Source organism: Pseudophryne corroboree, chromosome 1 (assembly GCF_028390025.1).
Source record: "Pseudophryne corroboree isolate aPseCor3 chromosome 1, aPseCor3.hap2, whole genome shotgun sequence".
NCBI lineage: Eukaryota > Metazoa > Chordata > Amphibia > Anura > Myobatrachidae > Pseudophryne > Pseudophryne corroboree.
This window is the reverse complement of record NC_086444.1, coordinates 665714229-665728008: the sequence shown is the minus strand read 5'-3', so window position 1 is coordinate 665728008 and position 13780 is coordinate 665714229. Positions and strand designations below refer to the sequence as shown.

The 13780-nt window shown below is 47.6% G+C and overlaps 1 protein-coding gene across 13 annotated transcripts in view; it reads left to right on the top strand.

Annotated features, from left to right (window-relative positions):
* Positions 1-13780, top strand: part of PTBP3 (polypyrimidine tract binding protein 3) — a 415749-nt gene that overhangs the window by 376217 nt on the left and 25752 nt on the right. The window lies entirely within an intron of this gene.

Genomic DNA, 13780 nt, shown 5'->3' with positions numbered 1-13780 from the left:
AGAGTGGGCTGCAATTGTTCGGCCCACTGACAGCATCTCCAGTCACTTTTAAAAAAAATCTGCAATTGGTGGATTCATACGGCTGTACCACAGGACTAATACAGCAGTACCCCTGGACTCATACGGCAGTGTCACACAGGGTGGCACTTTTCAAAAACTAGGCCCCAAACAGCACCTCATGCAAAGATGTCGAAGAGGTGCAATGAGGCAGCTATATGTCTAACCCAAGCGACACAATCAATTCAAACTGGAATTATACGTCCAAATCACTGGAATTATACGTCCAAATCACTGGAATTAATTGGCAAAATCACTGGAATTATACGTCCAAATCCCTGGAATTAATTGGCAAGATCACTGGAATTATACGTCCAAATGACTGGAATTAATTGGCAAGATCACTGGAATTATACGTGCAAATCACTGGAATTAATTGGCAAAATCACTGTAATTATACGTCCAAATCACTGGAATTAATTGGCAAAATCACTGGAAGTATACGTCCAAATCACTGGAATTAATTTGCAAAATCACTGGAATTATATGTCCAAATCACTGGAATTAATTGGCAAGATCACTGGAATTATACGTCCAAATCACTGGAATTAATTGGCAAGATCACTAATTAATTGGAATTATACGTCCAAATCCCTGGAATTAATTGGCAAGATCACTGGAATTATACGTCCAAATGACTGGAATTAATTGGCAAGATCACTGGAATTATACGTGCAAATCACTGGAATTAATTGGCAAAATCACTGGAATTATACGTCCAAATCACTGGAATTAATTGGCAAGATCACTAATTAATAATTATACGTCCAAATCACTGGAATTAAATGGCAAATCACGCTATCGCCTGCATAGTGAAGTGGAATCTAGATGGGATTTGGTACCGGGGACACAATACCTCCATCAATTGTCTAAATCCCACTGCACTAATGGCGGATACCGGACGCATGTCTAACATCAACACAAGTGTCAAGGCCTCAGTTATGAGGGCTTCCATCGTCATGTGAAGCTGAACCACTAGTCATGAACATAGACCAGGGCTTCAGCCGTTCCTTGCCACTCCGTGTCGTAAATGGCATATTGGCAAGTTTACGTTTCTCCTCAGTCCATTTAAATTTCATTTTTTGGGTCTGTTTACTGAACTTTTGGCTTTTTGGATTTTACATGCCCTCTACTATCACAATGGGCATTGGCCTTGGCAGACGACGTTGATGGCATTTCAACGTCTATGTCATGGCTAGTGGCAGCAGCTTTAGCACTAGGAGGAAGTGGTTCTTGTTCTTTCCCTATTTTTGTCTCCAAATTTTCTGGAGTTATATAACACAATATGCGGCACAGGAATGACTGATGGCCAGGACACTACCACTGGTCTGATACAGCACAACACAGCAACACTGTAAGGGACTTGTTGTTGTTGTTGTTATTATACTGTAGCAGTGGACATATAGCAGCAGCATATACCACTGTGACTGCCTGGTCACTGGAATGACTGATGGCCAGGACACTACCACTGGTCTGATGCAGCACAACACAGCAACACTGTGAGGGACTTGTTGTTGTTATAATAATAATAATACGGCAGCAGTGGACATATAGCAGCAGCGTATACCACTGTGACTGCCTGGTCACTGGAATGACTGATGGCCAGGACACTACCACTGGTCTAATGCAGGACAACACAGCACCACTGAAAGGGACTTATACAGCTACACTGAATATATGGCAGCAGAGGACACCACCTCTGTGACTGGTCACTGGACTGATGCTGCATAAGACACTACCACTGGTCTGATGCAAGACAACACAGCAAAAATGCAAGGGACTTATACAGCAGCCAGCAGCACTGGGGACAAATAGCAGCTGAGGACACCAACACTGTGACTGGCTGGACTGAAGTAGCACAATACACTGACTACACTGAGCAGCACAAGACTCGCAACCCCACTTTCCCGCGACCACACAGACACCGAGAACGGAGACACGTCCTCTCACTACACTCTGAGACTGGAGTGAAAATGGCTGTGACGCGCAGCTCCTTATATGGAATCCAAATCCCACGAGAATCAGACAGTGGGATGATGACGTTTTGCCTCGCTCGGGTTTGAGTCAGGCGGGAAAACCCGAGACGGACTCGGAACCGGACTCGAATGGTGACGTTCTATACGTTTCGGTTCTCTGAGAGCCGAACCCGCTCATCTCTAGTTTTTACTAACGAAGCAGCTTATATTTCTTCCAGAAAGTGCGTTTAGAAGTCAGACAGTGGGCCTAATTCAGACCTGACCACAGCAGCAAAATCCTTCTCTAATGGACAAAATCATATGCACTGCAGGTGGGGCAGATATAACATAACATGTGCAAAGAGAGTAAAGGTGTGTACATACGGTGCGATATTTCTTTAGATTTTGACTATAATCTAGTACATATCGCACCGTGTGTATAGTCCTTGCAATGCCGATGCACGGTCCCGCGGGATCGGCATCGCAAGGAAAAATAGACTCTGCAGGCAGCCAAACATTGATTATATCAGCGGTCGAATAGTCAATGTTGGGCTGTGCGGCGCATCGCGCCGTGTGTACACAGCCTTAGATTTGGGTGGGTTATTTTGTTTCTGCAGGGTAAATACTGGCTGCTTTATTTTTACACTGCAATTTAGATTTCAGATTGAACACACCCCACCCAAATCTAAAACTAGGTGCACACTATACAATTACCTGGCAGATAATCTGCCAGATCTAGCCGGTTGAAATGAAAATTTGGTAATGGATGAGAGCAGATGATAATCGACCATTTGCTCCCAAACACTGAAAAGCGGACAAAAACTGTCTGTCAACTAAGTTGGTTAAATTTGTGTTTAACTAATTTTTATGAGCAACAGGTTTTGTTCATTTTCCAGTGTTTATTAACAAATGGTCGATTGTCATTTGCTCTCATCCATTACCAAATTTTCATTCCAACCAGCTAGGTCTGGCAGATTATCTGCCAGATAATTGTATAGTGTGTACCTAGCTAAACTCTCTCTGCACATGTTACATCTGCCCCACCTGCACTGCACATGGGTTTGCTCATTAGAGAAAAATGTTGTTGCTGCGACCAGGTCTGAATTAGGCCCAATGTCTCTGTCAGTGTGGCATAGTTTTCCATTCAAACCACAAATTATATAGCTTCCTTGCATTCCTCCAGTGGGAAATGATAGTGTGGGGTCATTTTAAAACAGGTACTTGTTGACTAAATTGCTGGGGCTTCTCACAGTGCTTGTTACCACAATCAGCAGCTGATATAAACTTTGCAGCACATCTGAAGTACAGAGCTGCAACTTGCTCAGGCAGAGAGTTGCGGTGAATGTATGTTGGGCTGTACAGGGTGATAGCGGCTGTGCTTCTGTACTCCCACTCTTAAACAATAAGGAATAGCCAATCGTGAGACACACCTGTCTTTAGGTGTTCCAGGCTCAGGTGTTATTATGAATAATTAACACCTAAAAAAAAGTCAGTATATTGCTTTCCAATTTATGACCGTTTTCCTATAAATATATCACATAGGTAAATAACCATGCAAATAAAGATCTATAACAATCAAAATCAAAAACACACTTGTTTTGTATGAATGGCAACATTCTAAACTCAAGTCAAATTATTTATTATATTGCACTATGATCAAAGAGATAAAGGTATTGTCAACTAGCTAAGCCACAGCCATACTCCTCTGTGTCCGAAGATCAAAGCCCACCATAACAATTGCATAAATCAATAGCTATTTCAAATAAGATTTTTTTATGAAAGAAGGTCATAATTTTCTTTCTTTTCCACTTTTGACCTTATACATTAATATAAACAAACCTATATCTGGAAAAAACTGTTAGTTTATTTAAATTATCATAGAAATATAATACACTGCTCAAAAAAATAAAGGGAACACTAAAATAACAGATCCTAGATTTGAGTGAATGAAATATTCTTATTAAATACTTTGTTCTTTACATAGTTGAATGTGCTGACAACAAAATCACACAAAAATTATCAATGGAAATCAAATTTATTAACCCATGGAGGTCTGGATTTGGAGTCACACTCAAAATTAAAGTGGAAAACCACACTACAGGCTGATCCAACTTTGATGTAATGTCCTTAAAACAAGTCAAAATGAGACTCAGTAGTGTGTGTGGCCTCCGCGTGCCTGTATGACCTCCCTACAACGCCTGGGCATGCTCCTGATGAGGTGGCGGATGGTCTCCTGAGGGATCTCCTCCCAGACCTGGACTAAAGCATCCGCCAACTCCTGGACAGTCTGTGGTGCAACGTGGCGTTGGTGGATGGAGCGAGACATGATGTCCCAGATGTGCTCAATTGGATTCAGGTCTGGGGAACGGGCGGGCCAGTCCATAGCATCAATGCCTTTGTCTTGCAGGAACTGCTGACACACTCCAGCCACATGAGGTCTAGCATTGTCTTGCATTAGGAGGAACCCAGGGCCAACCGCACCAGCATATGGTCTCACAAGGGGTCTGAGGATCTCATCTCGGTACCTAATGGCAGTCAGGCTACCTCTGGCGAGCACATGGAGGGCTGTGCGGCCCCCCAAAGAAATGCCACCCCACACCATTACTGACCCACTGCCAAACCGATCATGCTGGAGGATGTTGCAGGCAGCAGAACATTCTCCTTGGCGTCTCCAAACACTCTCACGTCTGTCACATGTGCTCAGTGAGAACCTGCTTTCATCTGTGAAGAGCACAGGGCGCCAGTGGCGAATTTGCCAATCTTGGTGTTCTCTGGCAAATGCCAAACGTTAGCACAACCCCCACCTGTGGACGTCGGGCCCTCATACCACCCTCATGGAGTCTGTTTCGGATCGTTTGAGTAGACACATGCACATTTGTGGCTTGCTGGAGGTCATTTTGCAGGGCTCTGGCAGTGCTCTTCCTGTTCCTCCTTGCACAAAGGCGGAGGTAGCGGTCCTGCTGCTGGGTTGTTGCCCTCCTACGGCCTCCTCCACGTCTCCTGATGTACTGGCCTGTCTCCTGGTAGCGCCTCCATGCTCTGGAAACTACGCTGACAGACACAGCAAACCTTCTTGCCACAGTTCGCATTGATGTGCCATCCTGGATGAGCTGCATTACCTGAGCCACTTGTGTGGGTTGTAGACTCCGTCTCATGCTACCACTAGAGTGAAAGCACTGCCAGCTTTCAAAAGTGACCAAAACATCAGCCAGAAAGGATAGGAGCTGATAAGTGGTCTTTGGTCACCACCTGCAGAACAACTCCTTTATTGGGGGTGTCTTGCTAATTGCCTATAATTTCCACATGGTGTCTATTCCATTTGCACAACAGCATGTGAAATTGATTGTCAATCAGTGTTGCTTCCTAAGTGGCCAGTTTGATTTCACAGAAGTGTGATTGACTTGGAGTTACATTGTGTTTTTTAAGTGATCCCTTTATTTTTTTTGAGCAGTGTATATTATAGTAGATACAGAAATAACCAAAAAGTCATTAACTGTTAAACATTTAGGGAAATTACCCTGAATTTTTTCGCCAATTTTTTTCACTATTTTTTTTTCCTTATCCCTATCCAATTATACTACTATTTTTTTTCAGCCTAAACATTTTTTATTTTTGGGTAAAAACACATCTGGGATAAGTTGCAAATAAACGGTGCTGATAGGGCTCTTTATCTGGGATTTTGTTTTGTATCTGGGATTTTTTTAAGTTTGCGCAAAACAAAATCCCCTATAACTGCCGGCATCGGGAACAATTAAATATCCCCGGGGAGTAAATTGGTTAATTCATTCATAACTTAATAGAATGGGGGATATTAAGTTACTGTAGCTGTGGTAATTTATTGCTGCTAATTGAATATCCCCCATACTATTATATTATGAATTCATTGTCATTCATCAATTATGTTCCCATCTTGAAGATCGATCATATATTGTTCATTTCAATGGATTCGTTTAGACCATGGGGAACCAATGTGTCTACATAAAAGACCTATCTCCACCTCTCGATATAGGTATTATATACTCAGTACTCTGTGTTGGAAAAAACATTAGCATCGTGATTATGATGTATCGATACATGTTGGGAAAGGCTATGGGGTATATGCAATTGCGGTCGAATTGCCGCAAATTTCGAAAAACGAGGCACTTTCGACACAATTTTTTTTTTTCGACAATGCAATACAGTACTTTTTGACAAAAAAAACGGACGTTTCAGATTCGACTTTTTGAAATTCGACAGTTGTCAAATTCGACATGTCTGCAATGGTAAAAATGCGGCTTTTCGACAAAAGTATATTCAATTGAAGAATGTCGATTGGACAACAGTGCTTTTCGACAGTAATTTCGTCAATTTCATTCCGCCTCACTTTGCTGGCGGAATCTAATAAAAATTTTTAAAAACATGTTTTTTTTGGGTGTTTTTTTATTGCTAATAGCATATCTATTTATATTAGAAGGGATTATGTACTTGGTTTGTCTATTAGGAGACAAGTATTATTTATATACTAGGTGCTTCATTGCGCCCTACGGGCGCTCTTCACACCGTCGCAAGGGGCTACGCCCCCTTAACCCTTGCATGCCTTTCTTGGGTTTAATATTTGTATTATATGGAGTATTACCTGTATTCCTTTGTTAGTTGTTAAATATTGCACAATGAAAGGGCGTGCGATGGTGAAGGAGGTGCAGCCCCTTGCGACGGCGTGAACAGCACCTGCAGGGCACGATGTACAGAATGTAGCGGGTGTGGGGGGGACTGCGGATGGTGTCTGTAGATGCTGCGGGTGGAGGGAGGCAGAAGTGGGGGTGGGGCCCGGATGGGGAAGGTTCGGGAGGTGCTGCGCGTGGGGGAGGGGCAGAGGAGTGGGGGATGCAGATGGGGGAGGGGTCCGGAGGCACTGAAGGTGGGGGAGGGGCAGGGGTGCCACGGGTGGGAGAGGGGCAGGTGTGGGGATGTTGTGGATGGATGAAGGGTTCCGGGGGTGCTGTTGGATGGGAAGGGACGGGAGTGCCGGGGGTTGGGTAGGGGACCGCAGGCACCATGGGTAGGGTAGGGGCAGGTACGGGTGTTGCGGCGGATGGGAAAGGAGGTCCGGAGGTGCTGCAGGTGGTGGAGGGGCAGGTGCGGGGGTGCCATTGGTGGGGGAGGGGTGGGGGAGGGGGGGACCGCTGATGGAGGAGGGTGTCTGCAGATGCTGCGGGTGGAGGGGAGCAGGTGTTGGGGGAGACATATAAGGGGGGTGAATGGTGGAAGGGGCCTGGAGGTGCTGTGGGTGGTGAAGGGGTGGAGGAGTGGGAGCCACGGGTGGTGTAGGGGGTCTGGAGGCACAGCATGTGGGGGAGGGGTGGAGTGCCGCATGTGGTGGAGGGGAAGGTGCGGAGGTGTGGTGCATTGGGGAGAGGTCTGGAGGCGCTGCAGGTACTGTACATGCCATAAAAGGTAGTTGGAGGGTATGCAGTAACAGAGCCAGGACAGGGGTGACAGGGTCAGTACAGGGTTGACGGGGCCAGGACAGGGGTGACGGGGCCAGGACAGGGGTGACGGGGCCAGGACAGAAATGATAGGGACAGGATAAGGGTGACAGGGCCAGGATAAGGGTCAAAGGGCCAGGATAAGGGTGGCAGGGCAAGGCCAGGGGTGACAGGGACATGACAGAACACAGGGCACGGGAGAGATTGGTATTAGGGACAAAACAGTGGTGACAGACAGATGTGTCTTACCGGAGTCACTGCTACTGGCTGCTGCTGTTCCACTCCAACCTGTTGGGATCTGCTGCTGCTGGAGACTTGGCATGGCTGACTCTCTCAGGCTGGAGTCCTGCTTCCTCTGCCCGTCCGCATCCCTGCCCCCCTCCTCAGTCACACACCGCAGACCTCGCGCAGCTGCCGGGCACTGTGGTAAGGTGAGACTGGAAATGACTGGTTAGCCCCCAGGAGATGCTGCGGCTGGAGGGAGGAGGGGGTCATAGCATGCACGTGGCGCGGACCTCACGGCTTCCGGGCACTGTGGTAAGGGGAGACTGGGAGTGACTGGTTAGCTCCCAGGAGACGCTGCGGCTGGAGGGAGGAGTGGGTCAGAGCCTGCAAGCAGCTCGGATTTCTGCAGCGCTACCCGCCAGCTAAAGTGTGTGAATGAGCTGGGCGCACTCCACTGCGGGTGGCAGCGCTGCAGCTAGCGGTGGGGTTGCCGGGGCTGGAGATAACAGAGGCAGTATGGAACCTGCACAGCAGCAGGTGCCCCACTAAACTGCAGCTAAGAAGCGTGGAGTGTGCCAGAAAGTGACGCTCCTCCGCATCAGAGAGACCCTGCTGAGTATGCCGATGTGGGGGGTCAAGCACACAGTGAGCCGGTGCCCGTCTGTCTGTATGACATACCCCTCACACACCCCCATACCTCCCAAATGTCCCGATTTTCGCGGGACAGTCCCATTTTTTGGGGTCTGTCCCGCTGTCCCACCCGCGGGTCGCAGTGTCCGGCGGTGTGGGGGGGGGGGCAGTTGGAAAGCTCCTGTACTCGCTGTTCTGCTTAGCAGAGCAGCGGTGAATAGTGGAGACAGAGGGAGAGGGGGCATCAGGGGGTACGGATTAATGGGGGGGTTCCTGCAGCAGAGCCGGATTAAGGTGGGGGGGGGGAGGGCAGGGCATACGTACCGTTGGCCCCACAGTTTTAGGGGACCCCCCGGCTGGAGTAGCTCTGTCCCAGCTCAGAAGCTACCCCCCCCGTCCTGCCAGTAACAGCGGCAGCATTGTGCTACAGTCAGCGCACGCTGCTACGTGTAGGCAGGTCTGTGGTGTTGCAGGGAGGCAGCAGTCTCCCTGCTTTCTTCTGCCTGTGCGGGTGTGTAGGGGGGGAGCGACCACCTCCTCTGGATTTAGCCCTAGCTGAGGGGCCAAAATCCATCAAAAAAATAAAAATAGAAATTTGCATAAGGGGGCGTGGCCGCGCGGGCGCGATTAGGCCACGCCCCCAACCCACAGCAGGCACAGCAATGAGATAGGGCTCCCCTGTCACAAGTGCCCTGGGCCCCCCGGACTCATAATCAGCCCCTGGGAGCATGCCAGCAGCTCACAGAGCGCTGGGCATGCTCCCTCACTGACGAAAACGGGGACCCTCCCGTGAAGCCACGCCCCCTTTTCGCCGAGTGTGTGTGTGTCCCTCCTTCTGCCTGGAGAAAGCTCCTGCAGAAAGCTGGGAGGTCTGCACCCCTGCCTGTGCCATGCCCAATGCCCATTCTATCTGCTTCTGCTCCTAGTCTCCTGTAGAGTTGGCCAGATCTCTGTGACTCATTTGACTAACTCCGCCCACTGTTGTAACTCCGCCCAGCGTTAGCAAATGAATCACAAGGTCACAGAATAGGGCTATTATATAGGAGATTTTTGAAAAGAATATATATTTTTTTAACTGACTAAAATAATATGGAGAGATCAGAGCATGGGATTCAGTGGGAAGGGGTGGGAATGGGTTAAAATCAAGAAAAAAAATGCGTGGGGTTCCCCCTCCTAAGCATAACCAGCCTCGGGCTCTTTGAGCCGGTCCTGGTTGTAAAAATACGGGGGTGGGAAATGACAGGGGATCCCCCATATTTTCACAACCAGCACCGGGCTCTGCGTCCGGTCCTGGTGCCAAAAATACGGGGGACAAAAAGCGTAGGGGTCCCCCGTATTTTTAACAACCGCACCGGGCTTCACTAGTCATAGAGATAATGCCACAGCCGGGGGACACTTTTATATCGGTCCCTGCGGCCGTGGCATTAAATCACCAACTAGTCACCCCTGGCCGGGGTACCCTGGAGGAGTGGGGACCCCTTAAATCAAGGGGTCCCAACCACCCAAGGGCCAGGGTGGAAGCCCGAGGCTGTCGTGTCCCCCCCCCCCCCCCATCAATAGGCTGCGGATGGGAGGCTGATAGCCAAGTGACACAAAGAAAGAATATTGTTTTTTGTAGCAGTACTACAGGTCCCAGCAAGCCTCCCCCGCAAGCTGGTACTTGGAGAACCACATGCGGTTGGAAAACGGGCCCGCTGGTACCTGTAGTTCTACTACAAAAAAAATACCCAAATAAAAACAGTACACGCACACCGTGAAAGTAATACTTTATTACATACATGCCGACACACACATACTTACCTATGTTGACACGAGGTTCGGTCCACTTCTCCAAGTAGAATCCACGGTGTACCTGAAAATAAAATTATACTCGCCAAAATCCAGTGTAGATCTGTCCTCTTCTGTTTTGTAATCCACGCACTTGGCAAAAAAACAAACCGCATTACCCGGACCACGCACTGAAAGGGGTCCCATGTTTACACATGGGACCTCTTTCCCCAAATGCCGGGACCCCCCGTGACTCCTGTCACAGAGGGTACCTTCAGCCAATCAGGGAGCGCCACGTCGTGGCACTCTCCTGATTGGCTGTGCGCGTCTGAGCTGTCAGACGGCACATCGCTCAGCCGCACCATTATTTTCAATCGTGGGAACTTTGCGGTCAGCGGTGAGGTTACTCGCGGTCAGCGGCTGACCGCGAGTGACCTCACTGCTGACCGCAAAGTTCCCACCATTGAAGATAATGGAGCGGTATGTGCTATCCGCGTCTGATAGCTCAGACGCGCACAGCCAATCAGGAGAGTGCCACGACATGGCGCTCCCTGATTGGCTGAAGGGACCCTCTGTGACAGGAGTCACGGGGGGTCCCGGCATTCGGGGAAAGGGGTCCCATGTGTAAACATGGGACCCCTTTCAGTGCGTGGTCCGGGTAAATGCATTTTCTTTTTTTTGCCAAGTGCGTGGATTACAAAAAAGAAGAGGACAGATCTACACTGGATTTTGGTGAGTATAATTTTATTTTCAGGTACACCGTGGATTCTACTTGGAGAAGTGGACCGAACCTCGTGTCAACATAGGTAAGTATGTGTGTGATGGCATGTATGTAATAAAGAATTACTCTCACGGTGTGCGTGTACTGTTTTTATTTGGGTATTTTTTTGTAGTAGAACTACAGGTACCAGCGGGCCCATTTCCCCCCCCCCCGCATGCTGGTACTTGTGGTTCTCCAAGTACCAGCTTGCGGGGGAGGCTTGCTGGGACTTGTAGTTCTGCTACAAAAAACAATACTCTTTTATTTGACACGGCTATCAGCCCCCCATCCGCAGCCCTTGGATGGGGGGACAGCCTCGGGCTTCACCCCTGGCCCTTGGGTGGCTGGAGGGGGCGACCCCTTGATTTAAGGGGTCCCCACTCCTCCAGGGTACCCCGGCCAGCGGTGACTAGTTGGGGATTTAATGCCACGGCCCCAGGGACTAGTATAAAAGTGTCCCCCGGCTATGGCATTATCTCTCCAGCTAGTGGAGCCCGGTGCTGGTGTTAAAAATACGGGGGACCCCTACGCTTTTTGTCCCCTGTATTTTTTGCACCAGGACTGGACGCAGAGCCCGGTGCTGGTTGTAAAAATACGGGGGATCCCCTGTCAATTTTTTCCCCGTATTTTTACAACCAGGACCCGCTCAAAGAGCCCAAGGCTGGTTATGCTTAGGAGGGGGGACCCCACGCATTTTTTTTCTGGTTTTTTTAAACACTTTCGTGCCGTCCAAAAAGTCGAATCCAGGACGCACATATCCATCAATTGGTCCGTTTTTCAACAGCGGGACTGTCGAATCCGTTTTTTATTGAATATGTTGAATTCGGGTCCCGGCGGCAGGGTGTCTGACTGTCGAATTGTGTCGAATTAAAAAACAGTCGAATTCCAGACGGAATTCGACCGCAATTGCATATACCCCTATGTGTTTCCATGCCTTTTAACACATACTTATACCTTTTTAGTGTCTTAGCGGTCTGTATCTTTTTTTCATCACAAAACTGGCACTTTTGAGGTTAAAGCATTGTCCTGAGTTATGGGGTATGACTTGTCTACTTAAACTCATGAAATTCAATAACTCATCATCTGTTTCCAGTAATGTGATATTTGAATGAAAATCCTCTGTAAATATATGTATATTTTTTTTAGTAAATTAGTATCATTTTTCCTGCACTACATCTCCCCAAACTGTTGCCCAGCTATTACAGATGTAATAGTCCAGTCATTTACATACCCAGGAGCATAAATGGCGATTGTCTCAGATATTCCAGCTCATAGCTAGATGTCCACCATGGACCTTCTTTTTTACTTTGCCTCATCCACTTCTGATTTTTTCCAATATGCCAGTAGCAGATAGCTAGAATTTTTGCTGGCAGATTTACTGTGTTCTGGGAAAGCTACATGTACCATTTTCCATAACCTGTAAAATGAGTATGTTGCAACCCTTTCTGTCTCCAATTACTTCTAATTACAGCCTGTGGCCTCGTGAAATTGTTTAATAGTCTCTGAAACACTTCTGAAGCTAGAAAGAGGTTTTAACTTGATAGTGGCACATTACAATGTTAAGATTACATACATGTATGGCTCTGTCCTGACAGTTTATATGGCCGCGTTTAAGAACACTGTCTGCCTGAGACACACAAGCTATTAGATGTGTTAGTATGTTAAACGACTTTGGATTTTTTCCTCCACGGAGACCCCAATCATTTTCTCAATGCAGCATAGTTCATTACTTACTATTCATGAACTAGATTCTGCAGATATACAGTACATAAACCTCCTTGTAAGAAAGGCCATTGAGTATCTTCTCTTGAAAACTGGAAAGTGCAAATCCTCTTAATAAATTCAGTATTTAATGCATAAAAATACATTGCTTAGTTACGCTCTATTAACTGTTTCTAGGGGTCTGTTTGCTAAGCCTTGGTTGGAGATAAAGTACCAGCCAATCCTAACTGTTATTTTTCAAACCCAGCCTGTGACATGTCAGTTAGGAGCTGATTGGCTGGTACTTTTTATCCATCCGCTTTATCTCCATCCAAGGTTTAGTAAATAGACCCCAATCTTGTAACGACTGTATTGGGTGTTTTTTCTTTCTTAAACAAATTCCTTGCAGCAGGCAACATACCATGCTCTTCTTGCAATCTGTGATCTTCCCTGTAACTGCATTCTTTGTGGTGCCATTGAGGGTTATTCAGACTGGAATTCTGCAGTGGCGTCGTTCGCGGTCTGGTGTGGTGTGTGAGCGGGCACACACAGATGCGAAAGCATCTCACTGGTGCTATCGCCTCTGCCTGATTGACAGGCAGATGCGGTCACAGGCATATCTGTGGCGTTGGGGGGGCGTGGACCGGACAACACAGGCGTGTCCGGACCGTTGCTGGGGCGAGAAACGGCGGCTGCGTGATGTCACACGCAACCTCTGCGACCCAAAACATGGCATGTAGCTGTCTGCCTCCGCAGCTAGGCACTCGCCAAGTGCGAAAGCATCGCCACCGTACAATGCTTTTGCACCTCTGCATGGGGGGTAGGGCCTGGCATGCGGAGCGTACTAGCCCTGTGCTGGGCGTCCCACCGCATGCCTCAGATTGTGATCGTAGATGTGCGTTTTTTCTCACATCTACAATCAGCTCTGAATTAAGCTCATTGTCTGTGCTTGCAAATGGTCACATTAGTGGATCCAAGTGTATACACTGAATAAAGAAAGGTAATGTATGGGCAGTCATGGTTTTCTTAAATGATGTCTTCCTCAAGCATTAGTAACAAAGCCATTAATGTTTTTTAAAATGTATCTTTTAAAAATTGTCAACAGGTGATGGATGGTAAATAGCATATTTGTGAAAATCAGGGTAACTACAGATGTATCCTCTTATATCTTTGCAAAGTGCTCTACAAGTTGTGATGCACAACCAGTGAAAGCCGTGTGA